This window comes from Artibeus jamaicensis, unplaced genomic scaffold (genome assembly GCF_021234435.1).
Source record: "Artibeus jamaicensis isolate MK-2021 breed Jamaican fruit bat unplaced genomic scaffold, CSHL_Jam_final contig_585, whole genome shotgun sequence".
Taxonomy (NCBI): Eukaryota; Metazoa; Chordata; class Mammalia; order Chiroptera; family Phyllostomidae; genus Artibeus; species Artibeus jamaicensis.
This window is the reverse complement of record NW_026521894.1, coordinates 222,569-238,279: the sequence shown is the minus strand read 5'-3', so window position 1 is coordinate 238,279 and position 15,711 is coordinate 222,569.

Genomic DNA, 15,711 nt, shown 5'->3' with positions numbered 1-15,711 from the left:
ATGCGGAATCCAGGTGCAGGGTTGGACCTAGTGAGCAACCGAGCGAGCGACTAGGCGAGCGACCGCGGAGGAGACAGCGGGGGAGTGGGGCTGCGTGTTGACTGTGGTCACCCATTTGTGCGCCGGTGGACAGGTGAGGGAGTAGACAATTGGACCAGGACCAAGCCGGTCCCCGCGGCAAGGGAGAGCGCCACCATTTCCCTGCTCTGACCCCACCTCCACATACAGCGTCATAACCCAGTGACTCTGAGTGGCCCAGCCCAGGTGAACCACCTAAGCCTCTGCTCCTCATGCAGTGGTGCGAAAGAGCAGAGGGGGCCGCCATTTCCCCGCTCTGACCACACCCCCACATACAGCATCACAACCCAGCGACCCCGGAGTCCAAGGTGCCGCTTCTCACACTTAAAGTGCCCGAACAGACCAAAAATGGCGCAAGAAGATCTCAAAGCCCCAGAACCTATAGATCTAAGCGATGAAGAAATAGCAAAACTCTCAGATGCACAGTTTAAAACACTGGCGATCAGGATCCTCACAGAGTTGATTATAGCCACAAATTAGACAAATATATGAAGGCGAAACTAATTGAAATGAATGGAATTGCACAGGAAACCAATAGCAATGAAAAGGAAACTGGGACTCAAATCAATGGAGTGGACCAGAAGAAAGCAAATAATGGCCAAACAGAAAAGAGTCAAGAAGCAAGAATTCAAAGAAATGAGGAGAGTCTTAGGAACCTCCAGGACATCTTTAAATGCTCCAACATTCGAATTATAGGGGTACCAGAAGGGGGAAAGGCACAGCCACCAGCAGAAAAATTATTTGAACAAATAATAAAGGAGAATTTCCCCAATCTGGCAAAGGAAATAGACTTCCAGGAAATCCAGGAAGCTCAGAGAGTACCAAAGAAGTTGGACCCAAGAAGGAACACACCAAGGCACATCATAATTACATTAGCCAAAATTAAAATGAAGGAGAGAATCCTAGAAGCAGCAAGAGCTAAGGGGACAGTCACCTACAAAGGAGTCCCCATCAGACTGTCAGCGGATTTCTCAAAAGAGACCTTACAGGCAAGAAGGGGCTGGAAAGAGGTATTCCAAGTCATGAAATCCAAAGACCTACAACCAAGATTGTTCTATCCAGCAAAGCTTTCATTTAGAATGGAAGGACAGATAAAGTGCTTCTCAGATAAGATCAAATTCAAGGAGTTCATCATCACCAAGCCCTTATTATATGAAATGTTAAAGGGACTTATCTAAGAAAAAGAAGTTAAAGAAACATGAACAGTGAAAGGACAACAAGCTCACAGTTATTAACAACCACACCTAAAACGAAAGCAAACTAAAAGGACAGCTAGATCAGGAGTGGAAACATAGAAATGAAGATCTCAAGGAGGGTTAGCAACAGGGGAGTGGGAGGAGGAGAAGGAGGGAGAAGGTACAGAAAATAAGTAGCATAGACAGTAGATAGAAAATAGATGGGGGGGGCAAGAATAGCATGGGAAATATAGAATCTAAAGGACTTGAGACACATGGTCATAAACTAAAGGGGGGGAAATGGTGAGGATGGGGGGGTAGGGTGGAGGGGAATGAAAGGGGGAATAGAACAACTGTAACAGCATAAACAATAAAAAATTTTTTTTAAAAATAAATAAAAGCAAGGACATTGACATAGAGAACAGGGGGACAGTGACCAGAGGGGAGAGGGGAAGGAATTTCAGGGGAAGAAGGGAAAGGATTTACAGGAACTAGTATAAAGGACACATGGACAACAACTAAGGGGGGTGGAAATGGGAGGGAGGTAGGGGGCACGGGGGTGGGCTGGGATGGGAGTAAAAGACAGAATACTGTAGTTGAAAAATAATTTTTAAAAAAAGGAATGGAAGGACAGATAAAGTGCTTTCCAGACAAGGTAAAGCTAAAGGAGTTCATCATTACCAAGACCTTATTATATCAAATGTTAAAGGGCTTACCTAAGAAAAAGAAGATAAAAAATACAGATAGTAAAATGATAAGAAACACAACTATCAACAAATGAACCTAAAAGTTAAGACAAACAACAAAAACAAAAACTAAGCAAACAACTAGAATAGAAACGGAATCAGAGAAATGGCCATCACATGCAGAGATTTCTGTGGGGAGGGGGAAGGGAGAAATTGGGAGGGGTACAGGGAAGAAGAAACATAATTGCTGGCATAAAATAGATGAGGAGAGGTAAAAATGGTATAGGAAACAGAACTGAAAGAACTTACACGTACAACCCAGGGACATGAACTAAGCGGGGGGAATGCTAGAGGGTTGGGGGGTACAGGGCAGAGTGGGGATAAAGGGGGAAAATTGTAATAGCATAATCAATCAAATATACTTGAAAAATAAAATAAAAATAAAAAATAATGTACCCGAATTTTACTCACTTGAAGAAAATCTCACTCAAGGACATGCTTATTGATTTTAGAGAGAGAGGGGAGAAACATTGATATGAGAGAGAACCATCAATTGGTTGCCTTCATGCCACAATCAGGGGGACTGAGTCCATAACCTTGGCATGTGCCCTGATTGAGAATTCAACCTGCAACCTTTTGTCCATGGGACAATGCTCCTACCAACTAAGCCACACTGGCCAGGGTTGATTCTCTTTTATTTATTAATGTATTTATTTTAGTAGTATATATTCTTTTTTTCTTTTAAAATTATGGTCTACCTTCACTTCATCCTGAGTAATAAAATCTGTGAAATGATGTATAATGTACAAGTTATATTTTTATAATACATATGATATTGATTAATATAAATATCTAAATATTAACTAAAAATGTTCACTAATATGCCAGCTACAAAGTTATTGCACTAACCTTCAAAGTGTGTATTTTACACTTTAGAAGCTCTGATCTTTGTAATATGCTGTGGGGGAATTCGAAGTAGAACATGTGGTCCCTGATCTCAAAGAGCTTTAGTGACAGTTCCATAAACCTGCAGAAGATGGAGAGGACAGACTGTGTAAATGGGAACAGCAGCTCTGCTTAGGCACAAGCACCTGGGAAACATTTGCAGCAGGCTTCACCCCATGAAAGGCAAAGATAAAAATCACGGGTGACACACAGGTCAATTGCCTGTCTCTTCACTCAAGACAAGTGGGGAAGAGACTCTGAAGCCTCAGAAGTAGACGCTCAATTGGATAGACCCTTGGATTTGAAGTTTAGCCTCAAGCTTTTGAAGAGAAGAAAACACATGCACAAACCATCCCCCTAGTCACAGGCCCCTCCTGTGGTGCCCACCAAGCCTCCACCCTCCACCTATTTCACTATTCTCAATTGTCAATTAAAATAAACAGCCTTATATTCTGGAACCTGGCTTCAATCTGTCTTGGCTGGAAGGATACGCACAGATTTGTGGCAGTACCAGAAAGTCCTTGCTCAACCTTTTTAATATCTGAACAAAGCAATCAAACCTGATAAGATCTAGAGAAGGCAAGATCACTCTTCTGTCCCTGGGATGGGAGCTTATTAGTCTGTGGCCCACATCATCAGAGTTATTGTGCCATGTTAAATTTATTGGTACTATCTCACCTCATTAAATACTTAAATAGACCTGACAGGACAGAAAAACGGGCTTTTTAATTTTTTTACCCTATCCAAAGGGAGCTGGTATTTCCCATGTCCCAGTTCACCTCTGCTATAGCTGTTGGCGGTGAAATAAGAGAGCCAGGCACTAAATGGAAAGTCCAGGCTAGGTGTTTTGAGATTTCTGGGTCCTCCCAACCCAGCTGACTTGGGCTGGAGGTGAGCGAAGCATCCCTAAAGTGTGTGTGGTTTTCAGGGTGACAGGTGAGGAAGATTCAGAGGGGCAGCATGGGGTTCATTCTCTTTGCTGTGTTACCCAAACCTCTCTGACTACATCTTCTAGGAAGAGCTTATCAGTCAATTTGTCTAGGACAATGGCTAGAAATAAAGGTCAGGGTGGCCTTAGGAGAGACTATAAAGGGTGTGTGTGTGTGTGTGTGTGTGTGTGTGTGTGTGTGAGGAGGGTGGCGGGTAAGCAGCAAAACCATCTATCCTCCAGAGCTAGGGCCTTGGCCTTATTTAGCAAATAGCCCTGGTATGCAGGGCTGGATGGTGGCCAAGGTCAGGATTTCCCCAGATTCAGAGCTAGAGAACTTGGTAGGCTGGTGAAGCCTTGCAGGGACCCACTATATTGAAGGCCTCAAGCAAATTACAAGTGATGAGAGGTGGGTGTTGAAGAATCTTGATTTGGCCTTATGCCTTCCCCCAACCCCTAGTTGCTATTACATGTATAGTTTGGGGGTGTGGATGGAAGTTGGAATGGAAATTAAGGACCTGCAAAAACGATGTAACCTAGAAAATGTTCCTTAACAGAGTTTCATCAAGCAGTTGATGATTTTATCTCATTCATCAAGCCAATTTCCTTCTCAGCCAAGGTGATTTGAGACACAGCCTCCCTACATCCCCTTCCGCTCTTCATATCTCTACCTGCAGAGAAGGTCTCTTTCCTCCAGCTGTTTCCATCTCCCAGCACAGGTCCTTGTTTGCACCTTGTTAATAAGGTGGGCAAGAGGCCAGGCAGCAGCTCTCGGGCACATTCCGTTCCTAATGCCCTAAATGGCCATGACACCACACTTAATTTCCGTTTTAGTGCAACTGCTGGCGAGACATCAGCGGGCCGAGACCTGAGTCCTGTGACAGAATCTTCAACTGTGGCCACCAGCCTCCCTGTAATTAGATACTACTTGGAGCCTGCTGTCTTGCGGCGCCAGAGCTCTGTGGACTTATGTAACTGTCCCCTGTTCTGAGCACAAGGCTCTTTACAAGCTGAGCCTCCCAGCATTAAAACAGCTATAATCCCTTGCCCACCCTGGGAGAGAAAGTCAGTCAGGACCATCTGGGTTATCTATGTTATCAGCTTAGAATAGTGTAGGGCACGTAAAACCCAGCGCTTGTGCAGAAAACCTAGATGGTCGACATTTACCAACTGGGGAGCCTTGCTCTTTATGCCATTTGGAATGTTCCATAGGAGACTTAGGGAAGGGAAATGATCATTAGCCTTGGGTGGGGCATTCTGCTGTCTTCAGTGCGCATCAAAAAAGTGTCGTCATGGATGTGTGGCTCAGTTGGTTGGAGGGTTGTCTCACACACCAAAAGTCTGCAGATTCGATCCTCAGTTGGGGCACTTATGGGAGGCAACCGATTGATGTTTTTCTCTCTCTCTCTCCCCGCTCTCCCACACACATGCTTCATGTCTCTCTCAAGTCAATGAAACATGTCCTCAGTTGAGAATTTTTAAAAAAAGGTGTTAAGCAGGGAGCAATGTGGAATATCAAGCAGAACTGCTTGTGAATGTTAGGCCCATTTTGGTCTGAACCAAACACTGGTGGAGGGAGGGAAAAGGGGGCAGAAGAGGTGATTACCACCTGGGTGGCAGTATGTCTTCATTTAGAAGCTGCAGCCTCAATTATCTTTACTTATTCCTCCCATGGCCTTAAATCAAGGACCAGTACAGAATGAGGGTCTACTGCTGAAGTGCATGTCTCAGGTGGGCTGGCCAAAGGTGGATGAGGGGTGAAGAGAGGTGCACGGTGCTGTTTCAGATCAACCTTCCTTCAAAGACTGAAGGGTAAACTGATAATAATTCAAATATGAATCAATAATTAAATGTGACAGAGAGTCTTCAGAGGAGCCCAGTGTCTTTTCTGATCCATTGGTCTTGTCTGTCTTCACTGACTCCCTGGGGAAGGTGGCAGCTGTGAGTGGGGACTCCTTTCCCAGTGCATGGGACCAAGGAACCAAACAGTCTTACACATCCTTGTACCAGATGAGAGAGAGGTGAGCCTCCCTGGTTGCATCTGGTGCTGTCCTCCAGGACAGGGTTCCAAACCTGGTGGATAGGTACCACCTGAGGTGCTGGAGAAAAACAGATTCCCATACCAGAGGTATGGAGTCAAAGTTTCCAGGCATGGGGCAATTCTCTATCTTTAACAGGCTCTCCAGTGCTCCTTAGGTGACTGGCATTTGGGAACCCTGGCACATAGGCTTGCTGTCCTAACTTTCCAAGTGTGGAGGGACTAACCCCTTACCTTAAAGAGGCCTCCCCAGCCCTTTCTCCAACCCCCATTCTTCCAGTTTTCATATTTTCAAATTCTATGACTTGTTAAGATGGTAGGAAAGGCCTCTCTGGAACATCAGTGCACTCCTCTAGGGGAGGATGGACATGGAGGTAGGCATTACGGAGAGGTGTAGAAAAAGAGAGGATTTCAGGCAAAGCACTTCACCTCTCCTCTCTGAGTAGGAGTCTCCTCCTCCGTAAGGAAGGGATACTGGGCCAGAGGATGACTCAGATCCCCTTCTTCTCACACTTCGGGATTCTCTGGTCTTCAGGTCAATGTCTCCTCCCCACATGGCCTGACATCAGGAAAGGTTATTTCTGCTTCTAGGTAAGGAACATGAATTGGGGCATCCTTGGCCTCGCTCTCACCTGCATAGCCTGTGATCTTTTTCTCACCCTTTTCTTCCATTCAGTGTCCTCTTCTCTCTCCCAGTGAGGCAGAGGTAGAGTCTGGAAGTGGATCACTTATCCCCTGCCGTTAAAGCCCACAAAAATGATCTACTCTGGGCTGTTTGCAGCTCTGGCTTATTTTCTGCTTTCACGTAGTCCTTTCTTCCCAGGCTGGAGAATTTCTTTTGGCTTCCTACTCTGTATTTGACCCCCAGGTGGCCCTTCTCAGTTTATTGAATATAAATTATGCTCTCAGAGGTGAATGTTTCTACCTTTTTCAATCCTTATGATCTTATCACCCTCAGATCAAAATTCAGGACATTCTCTTAATGGGTCTTATGTACCAGAGTTCTCAGCAACCTCAAGTTATTAGGAAGAGTTAATTGGCAAGTTGCCATGTCTTTTACGCTGGTTCACCAGTGCCAGTAGAATTTATGAATTACATCCCAGGGAGAAGTCAAGGATGACTCCAGGATATTTGTCCTCAAATAACAAAGTTGCTATTTACAAATTACCAAGGATTGACATCTGCCATAGCCTAATGAAACACGGGTTTTGGGAGAAAAGCTGGCACTCTGGACACGACTGCATTGAATTTAATTCAGGAGCTATGTACTGATGGCCACCATGCTCCTGCTATGATGCTGCGCACTGACACTGGGAAGCACCAAGATGTAGAAGACACAGACCTGTCTGCAGAGGAGCTCACTTTGAAGAAAGGCATACCCCATCACATCAGTACTCTCTAAAATTTAACTCTCCCCTGTGGCTGAGTTAGGCCACAGGTATGCAATGTCTGTTTTTTACTCAGTATATTGGAATATATTTCCTTCTCTTTTTGAAAATTATGTTTCTATTATCTAGTACTTATGCACGAAGGGTAGGAGCCTTTTCAGTATTTTTATGAGAACATAGTTTGGTGCAAGTGTTGCATAGGATAGGCATTTGATGCTGATAAATTCTATGGTTGTTTTTTTTAAATATCAACCTTGTCAATACACAAAGATAAAAAGGTTTGTGTTTGGGAACAGGAGGTTAAGGAATCTGAGTGTTTATGCCAAATTAGCTGATTCCCTAAATCATTCCTTAATTCAAGTATTGGTACTTTGATATAGTGGCTGACAGACTAATGATTAATTCATTTATTTATTCAATAAACACCAATGGATTTCCTTATCTAAGTTCTTATTCAAGGAAATCAACCTGAAAGTTTTTCTTCCTTCTAGTTTCTCTTTTCTTGGTTTCCTTCCAAAGCAATTAAGAGGAGGTAGAGAGCAACGGGGGGGGGGGGAAGATGTCAAGTCTGACTCCTCTGGGACGGACACTGTTGGCAGTGCCTGTCCCTAGAGATGAGGGCCTTGAGCTTGGAGAGAGAGAGGTGGCAGCGTCTTCTTGGAATCTGACTTTCTCTCATTGTTCTGTCCTCTACTTCTCCAGTCCTCTTGCTCTTCTTTTGTTTCTTTTTGTTCCCCGAGGTTTTTAGCTCTGGGGTGGGTGGCCTGGTGGCATCAGCTGCTCAGTGTGCCCTGTGGGTTCCTCAGACCTGGTATCTTATCCTGCCGCCTTCCCCAGTAATCCAGGGAGTTAAAAATTTCAGATGCTCCTGTCTCCTGAGATCCTTTTTAATTCTATTTCATTTCTTTTAACCTTTATTAAGACAAACATTGAGTAGAGAACAGTCTAACTCCCACTAGAAATGCTCTCCATTTCGATATTAAAAAACAAAACAAAAGAAAACCTAAACCCACACAACCTGAGGCCTAAAAGAGAGAGAGAGAAAAAAAAAGAAAAAATATCCTAGAGATATTTTTACCTTCAAAGATCCATCACTCATTATTGCATATCACAGACATGTCTGCAATCTCATCTTCTTACAATTCTCCGTGAAATAAGTGTAAATGGAAAATAATACCCCATTTTGAAAGTTCAACAAAATGTCTTTATCTACCAAATGTAGCCCCAGCTGTCTCATTTTCAGAAACAAAGCCTTATTTTAAATAGCAGCTCCCCACCCAAATAAACACCGGCAGCTCCATCCAGTTCCACAGGCAAGGCTGCTTGGCACCCTCTGTAACCACACATCTCCCAGTCAACACAGGATGGACTTCTGTGCAGGCCAAACACCACAGCTCCAGCAGCTCACAGGGGTCCTTCCCTTTGAGGAGAGAGAAATGGTAAAATTTTATAGACATTTAGAGCCACCTCCCCCTCATCACATGGGAGGGTTACCTGGGTTACCAGCTCCCTCTGGCATTTCATCCCTCTCCTGACCAGAGCATGTCACCCCTTGCATGGGAAGAGGTGGTAAAGAGAAGGTTCCTTTAGCACCTGATTGCCACTGTGATATACAAATGACATGTACCAGTAGTCTTGCTTTCCATTCCCCACCTTGCGAATGGAAATATGCTGAGAAGCACAGAATGGGAAAAGCTCACACTTAAAGGGTTTAACCCCCTTTCACAAATTAGCTCTATGCCACTGAGCAAATACTTGAGACTCTCACATCCTCAGTTTCTTCCAGGCTCACCTCCATGACAATTTAGATGTCCAATAGGAATCCCATACAGCACGACCCAAACTCTGTTCTCCCTCCTTCCTCCAGTTTCTTTACCTCAGTTAAAAGCAACTCCATTTGTCCAGATGCTCAAGTTAAAACAAAAACAAAACGTGACTCCTGTCTTTTGCTTCCACCCATTTCATCTGACAACAAAACCTGTTGGTTCCACCTTCACCCATGGCCAGAGTCAGATCCATTCTCTCCACCAGCACCATCCTGTGCCTAGCTGTCAACAACTGGTATTACTCCAAATTGCACTTACCCTGATGCTGATGGGGCAGCAGAGTAGGGTAGGGAAATTACAGAATTTGGATCCCACCTGCCTCTACTCAAAACCTGGCACTGTCATTTCACAGCTGTGTGAACTAGGTGAGTAACTTATAGTGCCTCTGTGCTTTTGTTTTTTCATCTGTAAAATGGAAACACTAATAAACTCAACTTCATAAGGTTGTTATAATGACTAATTTAGATTCATAAAGAACTTAAAATGGTGTCTGGCATATCATAAGTGCTAGGTTAGCAGAAATTGTTATTGTTGATATTATTCTCAATACAGTATTGGAATGATCCTGTTAAAATATAAATCCGCCCATGTTACTCCTCTGTTCAGAACCTTCCAGAGCCTCTCTCAGGAGAAAAGCCCAAGTGCTTCCCTACAAGAAGCCATGTGAGTGGATCTACTGTTTGCAGTCTGTTCCAGGCACATGTAACTTGCACGTTCGGGCACACGCTAGGCCATTTCTACCTCAGGCCCTTCTCACTGTTTCCTTTGCCTGGAGTGCACTTCCCCAGAGATCCTCAAGGTTTGCTCCCTCACTTTATTCAGATATCATCGTCCATGAGGTCATCTCTGTCTATCCAATTTAAAATGAAGTCAAAATGTTCTCCATTCCTTTTTTCAGCTTTATTTTGCTCCCCAGCACTTATCACTACATAATACGCTATATGTTCAGCTTATTTATTTTGTTTACTATCTGTCTATTTCTATTAGACTGTAAATCCCATCAGTATAGATTTTTTTGTCTATTTGTTCAGTGATAGATTTCTAACACTGGAGTGGTGCCTGGCACATAATGGACGTTCAATAAATATTTGTTCTATAGATGAATATAAATACAGTTAAACCTGAAGATCTTGAGGATCTCTTCTTTTAGGTTAATATTCTATGATTATTTAATATACTTTTTTACCTGTGGAACAGAGATGTTTGCAGGTATACTATCTAAAAAAGGTTAAATGACTTTTTAAGAGCTACAAGCAAACTGGTAGAGAGTCAGTTCTGGGACCTAGGTCTTGGGACACTGAATTCAGATCTCTTTCTTTTGTTCGGTGCTTCTAGCTAACACTGGATTTGACCTAGGTACATTTGCTAAATGAATGGGTGGATAGATGAACAAATGAATCCCCCTCCACCTTGGGAAATGGGCAAGAGATGTTAAAACTAGCCTGGTCTTAGGGGAAGCCTGGAGTCTGCTTTGACAACATGAGGCTGACCCAGAGCTCAGCCAGGGAGGAAGGGTCCATCAGTACTTGTCTAGCCATGAGTCATCCCTGGTGATTCAGGAGCTGGGAGGCCTGTCAGGGGAATCTCAGATGGAACTGGTATATCGAGGTGTCACTCTCTCCAAGCTGTTTGTCGGAAGTGACACTGCGGGAGATTAACAGGTAGCCAGTGGACAAATAAGCTGATCACAGGCTCACAGAGATGCTTGGAGGTCTCTGTTGCAAGGGAGACTCAGGTGAACCTCTGAAAAGGCTTTTGCAGAGCTTGTTCAACATTGGGAGAGCTGAGAACAAGCAATGTTGGGGTGAAACAATAGTGATCCCTTGGTTTACTTAAGAGTGAAGGTATTTTTATTTTCCTCAGATTTTCCTTCCTTCCTTCCTTCCTTCCTTCCTTCCTTCCTTCCTTCCTTCCTTCCTTCCTTCCTTCCTTCCTTCCTTCCTTCTTTATTCTGCCTTTTCAGAGGGCCAGCTGGACCACCCCACATTATCTTTTATGAAGTCCCTATGAATGGGGCAGTAGGCTGTACAGAGAGTATGGATTGGCCAGAACACAGCCTGCCACTGGGCCAAGGGTGTGGGGACTATGTATTACATATTTTTAGACCCACATCAACCTGCTCTTCACCTCCTTTCAACATGAGAACAATGACTAATGGTTACTGAGCATTTACTTCATGCTAAGCTGTTAACACACTTTAGCTTATTTTATCTTCATGGCAGCCAAATGAGGTAGCAGTTATATATCCCATATTATAGTTGAGATTCTAAAGGCAAAATCACTTGTTTGGGTCCTAAAGCTAGACAGTGGCTAAACCAGATTTGCAGTCCAGGCATCTGTCATGCAGTGACTTATTCTGGACCTCCGAGTATCACTCTATGGACTCTCAGAATCAGGCCTCCTCCTACCACTTAGCTAGGTCTTTGAAGCCCATCACTGGCAGGCACTTCTCCATTACCTTCCATTCTCTTAACACAGATATTCTGCTTAATCCAAAGCCGTATTCCTTCTAATTCCCATTCCTGCAAGTTTCTCAAAGATCTTGTTGTCTTTGTATCTCAGAGCAGCTAAGCATAGTTCCTGGACCAGTCAGGGTTAAACAAATGTTTGTTGAGTAAAGGAATGACTTGCTTAGACTTCATCTGTATGCCTCATACTTCCTTTCCCCGTGCCAGATTTGTCTCCATGCCCATTGTTCAACCACATCTCTCCCTGCTTTCAAAACTAAATTTAATACTTGATACATTTTCTTTTGGTAATGAGTGTACTTTGGTGCAAAATTTAAGGGGGAATTTGATAGAGTATAATAAATGCCTTAGAAATATGTTAATCCTTCAACTCAGTAGTTTTATTTCTAGGAATTTATCCTAAAGAAAGAATCACATATGTATGTGAAAAGATGAGTGCCAGGGTATTCATTACAGCAATGTTTAAGGTGACAAAACTGAAACCTCTGGAACGTTCAATGATAGAAGACCAGTAAAAAAATTACACATTCTCTTTTATATTTGTACAATAGAATACTTACTAGTCATTAAAAATAATGAAGATATATATATATTATTGACATAGGAAATTAAGTGAGAAAAGTAGTTTATAAAATAATACACCCAGAATAATTTGATTTTTATTAGAATGTATGAATATAAATATATGCATAAAAATGTCTAGAAAGGCATATATCAACCTATAGACAGTGATTATCTTCAGAAAAGAATTATAGGTAATTTTTCTTCTTTTCATTTATCTATTTTCTTTTCTGCAGGGCACATGTTTAAAAAGAAAGAAAAATGTACATTTCCTAAGAAATATTCACCGATTAATTTTATCTCCCTTAATCCTCCCCAAATCTGAGAGCCCCTCTGCTTGGTACTGTTTTAGCACATGTGCTGGACTTAAGTGACTGGAAGGATCTAGCATTGGTCCTATAGATGAGGGTTTTAATTCTCCTTGAAGGCCGGAGACACCTTTCAATCTATTGTAGTTTTTTTTACTGCATAATTTAGCATAAGACATAGTATATTTGCCCTGGCTGGTGTGGCTCAGTGGATTGAGCACAGGACTGTGAGGCAAAGGGTCACTGGTTTGATTTTCTGTCAGGGCACGTGACTGGGTTGCAAGCCAAGTCCCCAGTAGGGGGCGCATGAGAGGCAACCACACATTGATGTTTCTCTCCCTCTCTTTCTCCCTCCCTTCCCCTCTCTCTCTAAAAAAAAAAAAAAAAGACATAGTATATAGCAGTGCTTAATTTTTCCTCCCTCCTGATCATTTATTCCTATGAGGTAGAAAACAAAGAGTGGAATTCACCCAGTCCTTAGGGAAGAAGGGGGATAGAGGCAGGGCATGGGAGGTAATGCAGCCATTTCCCCAGGGCTGGGCAAAGGCCCAAATTAGCACATGAAGCCAAAGGCAATAAATATTTCAGGGACCTCTGAGGTCAGGGTCCTGGCCTACTCCAGCTGACACCCTGACCTGAATAATGGGCCACAGGCAGTTGTGATTCATGCAGACACTATTTGAACTCCTGCCAGCTTGTCCTGAAGAGGCTCCACAGTTGGAGCTGGATAGGCCTGAAAATATGGCCCCTCAGGGGCAGCCTGGGCCTCTCTCTGGGGAACTGGGCAGCCAGAGCCCTGTGGGGGTTCTGAGAATATGCTGGAGACACATGGTTGCCTTAGCCTTCCACTATCTTCGCAGCTGAAGCCCCAGGGAGAAATCTACAGCCATTACGAAACCAGACAGAGCAAAAAGAAATGAGTTTAAAGCACCAGAGGAGGACTTAGATAATAATATAGTGAGTGGCTTGGGCAGCAACTGTTGCAATAATATTACCTCCCATTTGTACAGGACTGTACTGTGCAAAAATGCTTTCACATATATTATAGTATTTGACCTGCGCAACAACCTTGTGAAATAGACAGTCTTTATCTGGATTTTCAAGGGAGAAATGTGGTTCTCAGAGAGATTAATCAATTTGCCAAAAGTCACACAGCCAGTATGAGGCCAACCTCCTGACTTCGCTATCTAAGAAGACCTATTTGAGTGAATGAGAAGACAGCATGGCTCAGTGTTAAGATACTTCATTGGTGTGTTTTAAGAATAGAGGACTTCTCACTATGTTTGGATGAAGTTTAGATAGAATCTGGCTTGGGGTTGGGGTGAGGAATGAATGACTCATGAGAACCCCAACATCAGGCCTGGGTAGCCTGGAAGGCAGAAAGGCCATGGCTATGAGCACAGGAGTGTGGTGTTCATGCCTTCAAATACACACCCTGGTAGCACAATGATAATGGAGACTTTGCTCCCACTTTCACACACCAGTGCATGAGGATGATGAGGTCAGCAATGGAATTCACTGCCCAGGCTTCAGACAAGACCTTATGGTACAGCACGTGAGCTCATAGGGTATACAGCAGAGACACAAGGAACTAGTATTGGGGGAGAGTCAGATCCTCTGGTCTTCAGAATCTCTGGAAATTGGAAAGAAAATGTCTCTGAGTTTGTCCTTGTAAGTGAAACATGGGAATGGCAGGAGACCCAACTGGGAAAAGCCTATAAGGAAAACAGCTGTTCTGCCCATTCTATAAAGAAGATACATTCCAGTGTTCCATTTCATTGTCAGAAAGGGTTCCAAAGCAAAGAACTGCCTGGGTTTTCCTCTTGCCACATCTTAAAGGTGCAGTCATTCTACTTTTGCCTTCCAAGTGCGGTGGTGAGGATTCTGCAGTTCTCTCAGCCACCAGTTACTCTTTGAAGCGGCTCCCTGGGACTCTTGGATTCTGTGAGCCTCAGGAATGCAGCTCACCCACTCCATGCCCTGGTCTGCATTCTCTTTGCCAGCATCCTCTTTGCCTCGTGCTCAGGACAACTTTGTTTCAAGGAGCATACTATATCCTTTGGGGGTCCATTGAGGAAGACAGGAACCATACTAGGCACTTCTTCAGAAATGATTTTACACAGGGGATTGGTTCAATGGAAGCAAGCAGTTATTACCTATATCTGAATGAACAAAGACGAGAACCTAGAAAGTCCCAGGAGGGACCCTGAAGAGTTGAGATCCAGACCTTAAAGGAGGCAGTGCTGTTGATATACCTGGAACTTGGGAGAGGGGCCCCAAGCTCAGAGCTCTAGGTAACTGTGGGCCCCACTGCTGCTAATATCTCGGGAATTCAGGGAATCTCAGGGACTCTGCAGAGCTGGGACTCAGATGGCCTGGCTGGTGCTGGAGCCTCTGGTGGGGGTGGGGGGTGATGGCTGTGATGAGGAGAGCAAATGAAGCTGGAGCCTGGAACCAACTGCAGCCACTGGCCAAGGGGATTCTTGGCTGAGGCCACACTGACACAAACAGCAAGTGAATAGGAAGGGGCAAATCCATTCTCCCCTCCTCCAGCTTTTCATTTTCCCTCTAACTTCCCCGATTGGCACAACCAATCAGGAGCCAGAGAGCCAAGGAGAAGTACAATTCGCAGAGTTTCAGCCCAGCATCCCAAAGCATAACATAGAAAGGCAGGTTTGGAGCTTAACATCAGGTGTGGAGCCTTATTCCCAGAGGATGTATTAATGGGGGAATATTTTCCAGACAGACAAGGAATTTCAGAAGGTCATTCTAAAGGTCATATAAGAGAAGGTGTTCTCTTACAGCACATGCACTTGGCTGGTTCCTTGAGATCAGACCACGTCTGATCTTCCATTTTTTTTTTTTTTTAGCTTTCTAGGATAGATCCTAAGGCTTTTATACATTGAATAAGAAACAAAATTTGGGGTGGGCACTCATGCTTCTTACCCTTTTGGGACCATCCTGATCCTTTGCCCCTGGTCCTAGACTGAACAAAGCCTAGTTCCAAGTCATAAGAAAAAGGGAGATTCAAGTGTCAAACAATAATAGCAAGATATTATCAATATAGGCCTGTGATTGTGTCATATAAAAAATAAAATACACACCAGTTAATCAAAGCACTACAGATACTTTAAAGTAATCCCACTTTGGCTTTGCATAACTCTATATACTGCCAGCAGCGCTCTCGTCTACCACCAGAGACCATAATATACATCAAAAATTCTCCTTTAAATTTATTTTCAGTAAAGATTGGTCTTTTGAACTGCAGCAGTGGAGGCTTAAGGGTACAAAATCTCTCTTGCCTTTTTCT